The sequence below is a fragment of the Oratosquilla oratoria genome, chromosome 9 (genome assembly GCF_046742065.1).
Source record: "Oratosquilla oratoria isolate Oo_2021 chromosome 9, ASM4674206v1, whole genome shotgun sequence".
NCBI lineage: Eukaryota > Metazoa > Arthropoda > Malacostraca > Stomatopoda > Squillidae > Oratosquilla > Oratosquilla oratoria.
This window is the reverse complement of record NC_134785.1, coordinates 67,680,089-67,688,855: the sequence shown is the minus strand read 5'-3', so window position 1 is coordinate 67,688,855 and position 8,767 is coordinate 67,680,089.

Below are 8,767 nucleotides of genomic sequence, written 5' to 3'. Positions count from 1 at the left end.
TCGGTGACCCCCCTCTCCGTCCCCCCATTGCATAAAAGGAGAGGACGGGGAGAAATCCCTTCGGGCTGTGTCAAAATTTGCTCACACATACTACCTCACCCCCCACCCCCCCGCCCATTCCACCTCATGCAATCACCACATCATCCATATACAACCATTCTCCATTCACCCATCTTCTGTCCTCTCCCGTTCTTCCTCATCAGACATTCCCCTCTTTCCCAAAGCCCCCTTCACCCCATCCATCCACCTCATCCTAGGACGTCCCCTCATGTTCACTCCCTCCACATCTGCCTTCCATACCTCTTTTACTAGTCTTTCTTCACTCATTCTTTCCATGTGTCCAAACCATCCTAATATTCTTTCATCCACCCTATCTCCCAGCTCCCTTTCCACCCCTGTTCTCCTCCTCACCTCCTCATTTCTCACTCTATCTAGCCTAGTAACCCCCATCATACTTCTCAGACACCTCATCTCAAACACATTCAAACTCCTTCTCTCTTCCTCTCTTATGTTCCATGTTTCCGCCCCATACAGTGCTGTTGGCACAATCACTCCTTTACACAGTCTCCTCTTAGCATCCATTCCCAAATGTCCATTCCTCATTACACTCTTTAATCCACCAAGGCATTTACTCGCTTCTCTCAATCTACATTCTACCTCCACCTTCACTCCACCTTTTCCTGCCACATTTGCACCCAAGTATCTAAAACTATCCACTTCCTCCAGTCGCTCTCCCTTAATGCTCACCTCCAGTCTACCGCCACTTTCACCCCTTGTACATCTCATCACCTTACTTTTTTACCCACATTTATCTTTAGTTTCTTCTATCACATACTCTCCCAAACTCTGCCACCAACTTCCTCAATCCCTCCTCTGATGTGGGGGTAGCTGATTGAATAAAGTGGCCTTGCTGTGGATGTGCTGTGTCTTACTGCAGTGCTTCTGACCCAGGGCAATGGGCAAGATGCAGGAATGACCAGTCATCCAGGAGCCAAGGTAAGAAGGAGGGAGGGGTGGTGGATGAGGATGAAATGGGTGAAAGTGGAATCATGTCTTGACTGGCTACCTCCCTTGTAAGGGGGAAAAAGCTCTTGGTATATGTATGTATTTGTTTTTAACAGAGAGAGTGCATCTTTCAACATTTTACCATCTAGATCAGTGGTTCTCAACCTGGGGTTACTTAAACGGCCAGCAAAAGATTACTTGAACATTTAAATCTGCATTTGTAATATTACTGCACATTGTTGTTGATGTTATTGGTGAATGATGAATAAAGTCAATACAGTTTGAATGATTTGATATTCATTGTGGTACATTGTATATTTCATTAGTCTTAATATATTACCATTTTATATTCTGTGTCAGGTTAATGAGGGGTATGGATCAATGGTCTGGGGACTCTCATAGTGTGTAACAGGAAAAAAGGCCAAGAAGCCCTGATCTGGATGGTAAGAGTTGAGGGAAGTGAAAAGTAAACCAGTTGTTGTTTGCAGATGACATAATGCTTGTGGCTAAGTCCAAGATGGACATGAGCAGTTAGTGGTGGAGTTTAGGAGGGTATGTGAGAGGGGTAAATTTGAAAGTCTATTTATTTCTATACCAAAGGCCTCTTGCCCCATATAAGGGAGATAGCCAGCCAATTCACACACACACCCCTACCCAATTCACTACCCATTGTGTCCCTTTCATCTTAGCTCCTTGTGGATGAAGGGTCATCTCTGTCTCCTGACCACTGCCTAGGTGAAAGTAAATGTGGGTAAAAGGTAATGAAATGTACAAGGAGTGATGGTGGCATTGGGTTGGAGGTGAGTTTAAAAGGGGAAAGGCTGGAGGAAATGGAGTGCTTAAAGTATTTGGTGTCGCATGTAGCAGGGAACATGGGTGGAGGTAAATCATAGAGCATGGGAATTCAGTAGATTTTATTGTATAAATATACATATGCATTTTACCCAGGACAGTTGGCAGATGCAGGGATGACCAGTCATCCATGAGGAGCTGAGATGGGAGGGGAGTGAAATGGGTGGGAATAGGTATGTACCTCTGACTTGGCTACCTTCCTTATAAGGAAAAAAAAAAAAAAAGCCAAATCACACACCCACCCATTCCACCACCACTCTCTTCTTGGCTCCTTGTGGTTGAAGTGTTATCCTTGGCTCCTGCCCACCGCCTGGGTCAGAAGCAATGCAGCAAGACACAGTACATCCATAGGCATCCATAGGAGGGCATCATTTACACAGTGACCCTCCCTCCTCATCCCCCATGTGAAAAATAGAGAAGACAGGGAGAAATCCCTTCCCCTGCTCAACAGACATTTTCCTCTATCTCAAAACACTTCACCCTATCCTTCCATCTCATTTTTGGTCATCCCCTCAAGTCCACTCCATCTACCTCTGCCTTCCACATTCATTTTGCAAATCTTTCTTCACTCATTTTTTCAACTTATCCAAATCAACCCAAAAATCAGCCCAATCTACCATCTCAAATGCATTTTAAATTTTCCTCTCCGCCTCTCTTGAATTCCAAATCTCTGCCCTCATACAATGTCTTGGGCACAATCACCCCATTATATAATGTTTGTATCCATTCCCGGATGCATATTTCTAGTGACACTTTTTAATTCATCCAAGACATACTAGCTTCCCAACTCCATTTTCTGCCACATGTGACCCCAAATACTTAAAACCATCCACTTCCACCAGCCTCTCTACTCTAAGACTTCCAATTTACTGCTACCCCATCCCCTTGTACATCTCAGTACCTTACTTTTACCCACTTTTACTTTCAACTTTCATCTACTGCATACTTTCCCAAAATCTGTCACTACCTTAGACCCTCTGACCTTGTCACAAGTAGAGTGTTATCTAAAAACAACTGGCTTATCTCCCATTTCCCCCAACTATCTCTAACCATCTTCAATCCCCTGCCCATCACCCTTGCATTTACATCCCATACCACCCTATCCATGTTGATGTTGAAGAACCATGGGAACATGACATGGCCCTGATGCAGCCTCACCTTCACCTTAAACCACTTACTCTTTCCATTCCCAATGCTAACACAAGCACTACAACTTTCATAAAAACCATTGACTGTCATTAATAGCTTTCCCCCCAATTCCACACCTGCAATAGTGCCCAGAGTCTTTTCCTGTCTACCTTCTCATATTATAATTTTTTCGTATCCAATCTAGTTGTGTACCAAAAAGTCTCCTGTTGGCGTGCTCCTCCTTTGCAATCCTCCAAATCCACAAAGGCAAAAAAAAAAAAAAAAAAAAAAAAAATATCCTTACATTTTTCCCAAAAACTTCTTGCAAATATGTGTTGCCACATATTTAATCCATGCATTTTCCTAAACCCACACCACTCCTCACTAATTATTCCCTCTGCTCCTCTCCTAATCCTCAGAAACATCTCATAAGCCTTTTCAACTAAGCGCAATAAACTGATCCTTCTAAAACTACTACATATACATTTGTCCCCATTTTTGTAAAACAAAACTATACAGGCAATCCTCCAGTCCTACAGTACCCTCCCTTAGACACATATTAAACAACCTCACTAGCCAATCCACCATAACTGTACCTCCCTGTTTTAGACATTCTGCATGACACCCATCCAATCTAGGTGCCTTACCAGCTCTCATAATTTTCAAAGCTCCTTGTACCTCATCTTTTCCTATATATCAATCTTCCATTTTCCTTTTCCATAACTCCTCTCACTGCTACAATCTATCCCTATCCTCCCCTCACATTCAACAGCTCTCTAATATACTTTACCTATCTTCTCCTTACCGCCTTCACTTCCATTAACATGAGTCCATCTGCATCTTTTACCTTTTCCTTTATCTAACAACACCCCCTCAGTCTCTTAATTTCCTTCCAAAGCATCTTATTATTGCTTTCAAAAATTTCTGTCATACACCTACCTCATTTTACATTGCTATTCTCATTGCCTTCTTTATCATACGTTTTGCCTCTTTTTCTTGTACCTCATGTGCTTCCTGAGTCCTACTTTGCTTACTTCTCTTCTACTACCATCCTGACCTCATTCCACAGCTCACTGCCCTTCCCTCTATTCCCTCCCATCCCCCTTGTGCCATATACCATCTCTACACACCTCATCGTTGCTTCCTTGAAACAAACCCATTCCTCTTCTATTCCTACCTCTGCTCTATCCTTCACCTCCCACACTTCTCTTAGCTTCTGTTATTCTTTCTCATTTCCCTTATCATTCAATTTGTTTACTCAAAAGCGCCTCTCTACCTTCTTACCTTTTCCTCTTCTCCACTCATCCTCCACTCTCAATTTCCCTTCTACAAAAAACATCTGACTCATTTTATGAAATTTAGAACCCATCTACTTTGCTGTGCCCTGGCATAACTCTGTCTCTCTGGGTTAAGTTTGGGCCAAATCGGCCTGACGTTTTTGGCAAAATCCTTTGGATTTTTTTTTTTTTCTCCATTTTAGTCACTTATGATTGGGTCACCACCTTGCCCACATGTCGTGGGTCACCAGGCTTCTTGTGGATTGCACTTGGACACCTTGTACATACAGAACCCTTCCTATGGATACCACTACATAGTCCATTAATGTCTTACCAACCACCTTTCCATCCACCACCCTTTCCTATGGATTCCTATGCTTGGCTCTCTTCACACTGTTATCATTGTCAACTCCGTTTCTAAACACATCTCCAACATCAATTCTCCACTACACTAATTAGTAGGATATACAGAGAGCAGGATACCTAGTCCCATCACTGTCCCATTTTGTCAATTTTATGACTTACATGGGAATCATGGTGGCAGAATTGTTCCCCCTATTATGCCTTCTACTTAAAGTTAGTGATTAAATTTTAGCCAGGTTCTAATGAAATCAGAGGGAAGGAGAAATAAACTGAACATTTACCATTTACAAAAAAAAATATTAAGAATTTTATTTATGTATATATATGAAATTATAAAATATCAACACAAACTTTAGAACACAACTAGGGAGGAAGTGAGAGAGAGAGAATATTACTTCACTGGATTTGAATATTCACTACACTGATTGTTTAATCTTTTCTTTTATCCCTTTCACTTGAGATTCTTTTCTCATAAAACACTTTAGATTGTAGTAGAGAAAAGAAGTCCTTTACCTAGTTGCTGGAGGTTCCGTGAAATAACTGCTTTCCAAGAGTCCTTTGGTAATATCGTAGGACGATTTGTAAGATGCCGATATAGGATGGGAGTTCGACGATTTGATTCAAGCCGTGACGGGTCCTTCCGTCATATCGACGATCGACGAGGAGTCGATGTTGAGGGTCGACAGAAGAATCGACATAGTACGGTGACGGGTCCTTCCGTCACACTTCCGATCGACGAAGAGTCGACAGAAGAACCGACGTAGTGCGGTGACGGGTCTTTCCGTCACATTTCTGATCAACGAAGAATCGACGCAGTACAGTGACTGATCCTTCCGTCATAATACTGATCGACGATGAGTCGACAGAAAAATCAACGTAGTACGGTGACGGGTCTTTCCATCACATTTCTTATCGACAAAGAATCGACGTAGTACGGTGACGGATCCTTCCGTGACAATACTGATCGACGAAGAGTCGATGTTGAGGGTCGACAGAATAATCGACGTAGCACGGTGACGGGTCTTTCCGTCACCTTCCTGATCGGCTAAGAGTCGGTATATACTATCTGTCTCTTAGAGCATCGGTTCCCAACCTTTTTTGTCCCGTTGCCCCTTTTCCAGTCACTTTTTTACTTGTGGACCCCCTTTTCCAGTCACTTTTTCACCTGTGGACCCCCTTTTCCAGTCACTTTTTCACCTGTGGACCCCCTTTTCCAGTCACTTTTTCACCTATGGACCCCCTTTTCCAGTCACTTTTTCGTGGACCCCTACACTCCTCAATGTGCTTAAACTCGTCTAATGCCACGTCCACACGGTCGAGCACTGTCCGCCGGGCACGAGGGCTTTGCTCGACAACGGGCAATTTCTTCGGGCAAACCATCAAACTGTCCGTTCCCGGCGCCATTTGCGGGCAGTGGATGGAGGGCTGACATCGTTGCCAAACGCACGAGGTGAGGTGCGAGCAAAGTTAGCAAACCCGCTCAGTACAGACCGAAGTTACCTTACCACCATGTCCGCACCTAGTACTAGTGTGTACTGGTCTGGACAAGACGTGCTATTGGTGCTATGCTTTTCCTCATATTTGTCTCTTGCCTTTGTATATGTGGCTCCACTTTCGAAAGGACAACAGAAAAGCTGCTTATGTCCATTCTCATGTAATTGCAAAACAATTGTTCATTTTCATCCTGCAATTCACGTAGGATTGTCACTGAGCTTCCCATTAAATCACGTCTTTGTAACCACTCCCGGCATCAGACATGTCTCCGTGATTTCTTGTTTTTCTTTTTAATGCAGGCAGCAGTTATAATACTGTAAAGTGCTACATTCTTTCCAAGTATGGCGGGAACCATGGTTATCGTACCGCACTGAACCACTCCCTTCCAACCTCTGCTTGCGGCCAACTAACCTCCAACCACCATCATCAGCCATGTGGACACTTCGCGGGCAGAGTCTGCGGACTTTGCCCGGTAAAGGCAAAGTCTGCCAGGCACAGCTCAACCGTGTGGACGCGGCATAATGTTAGCTAAATACAATTAAAAGCAAGCCCCCAGTAATGAACAGGTTAATGAAGTGGCTCTGTGGTAAGTGCCAAACACGCAGTATTTTGGTAGGAGTTTATTGCGGAGGTCTACACACAAGTATGACAGGAAGTCATCTGTCACAAGCGAATGCTTGAGGGCCTAGCATGGGCATTAAGACGCGCCCGTGGCCTAGTTTCCGATACATTGTTGCTAGGCGGGAAAAGATTGGGCAAAACAATACATACTAACATATCTAGGTATATACATAAGAATGTACAGAACAATAGAACAATCACATATAATGATGAATATGCATGCAAAATGGTTAGGGGTAACATATATTCAGTACCTTAATTCTACGACGTGTACAATTGGCATAGACGCATACGCGTTTAGCGTACGCCTAATGACTTATATATATTCGGTTATATAATTATGTATAGGCACTTATATAATGTAATGACTACATAGGCTTACTTATACAAAACATTTACAATAGATATATGATGATATTAAGTACTCGAGTATAACAGAAGTGTTACATATACAATAAAGGAGATACATATACAATAAATATACACAATAATTAAGTAAGGAAGGTCTTTGCTACATTACTCCCCCCTTAAGAGTGTAGCGTCAGTGAAGAAAGTCTTTAGTAGTTGTCACAGATCACTTGTGACTTGTAAAATTTGGCTGAATTATACATACAAACAACTGTTAAACTATTATATCAATTACAGTTTGAGGAAACTAAGTGGTTTGCGAGAGTATCACCAATTTGCGTAATTGCAGTTCGAAACTCTGAAGCTTCAAAACTCCGAAACTTCGAAACTCAAACTCCGAAACGCGAAGGGTAGAGGAAGGGAGAATGACCAGAATGGACAGTCAAGAATCGACAAAGCCGGTGGAAGTCGGGACTACTGGAGCAAAAGTACGGTCTAGCCGGCGTATCTCCATATCACCATTGAGACTTCGTTCTACATCGAATCGTCTGGGTGAGCTTGGACCGGTGGAAGAAGTACGGTCGGCAAGGAGCTGCAGGCTGGACCAGTCAACTCGCTTCATCGCTCGACTTGGCGAGTGAATCCCCACCCCCCCAGTGATAGGTGTCGCCCGTGCAAATTCGCGAGTATTACAGATACTCGCGGCTACAAGAAGTTTGAAGTATTGACTCTTATAACAGTTATCTGCCAGAGTTGTGATATTGTATTTCGTAATTTGTGAACATTTGAACTTTGAACGTTATGAACACTGTGGATATTGTGAAGAGCCGGTTGTTCTCGCCCGCCGGTGAGATTCGCTGTACCAAACAGTAGAGTGAAATTGAAATCTAAACTAGTTACTAGATTGCATTGGTAATTTGTGTATGTATACATAAACTTGTATCATTAATCATTGGTGTGAGAGATTGATGGGTTTGATATGTGTGAATATATGTAATTATTAATTATTGGTGTGAGTGACTGTTCGCTAATTATTAGATTGAAATCAAACTTGTTTGATTGGCCCCGCTCTCCGACATTAACTTGTGTACCACGCTATACAGAAAGAAGTACCCACACACAATTTTAAATGTTTATGTAGAACCCTCTTAGGTCAGTGAAGCTGCCGGAGTAATTTAAATTGTGTATTGAAATTAATATTTGGTCAACTCCTACCGAGGTGTAAAGTTCTGACAGTAGTAGTAAAAATCGGATTTTTATCGTGAAATCCGACTTTTCTGCCTGCACGACTTGTGTATGGGAGAGCGGAAGTATGAGGGTGGGAGGGAGGGGAAGAGGTGATAGGGTGGCCAAGGTCATTGGCATTTGTGGGTGGTATGGGATTCGGTGGGATAACAGTTGAAGTGTCAGAAGTGGGCGAAGTAGGAACAGGAGGAGTGGAAGGTGTTGAGGGTATGTCTGGGGTTACATGGAGACGGGTCTTAGGGCGAGGAGAAACGGGGAGGAAAGCTGGTTTCAAACGATCAATAGAAACTGAGGTTTCGCCTTGAGGATGAAGTATTTAGGTTCACATCGAATGACATCATAAGGACCAGAGTACGGAGCCTCCAAACTCTTACGAATTCTGTCGACTCGTAACCAAACTTTAGAGCAAGAGTGAAGGTCGTGAGGGAGATAGG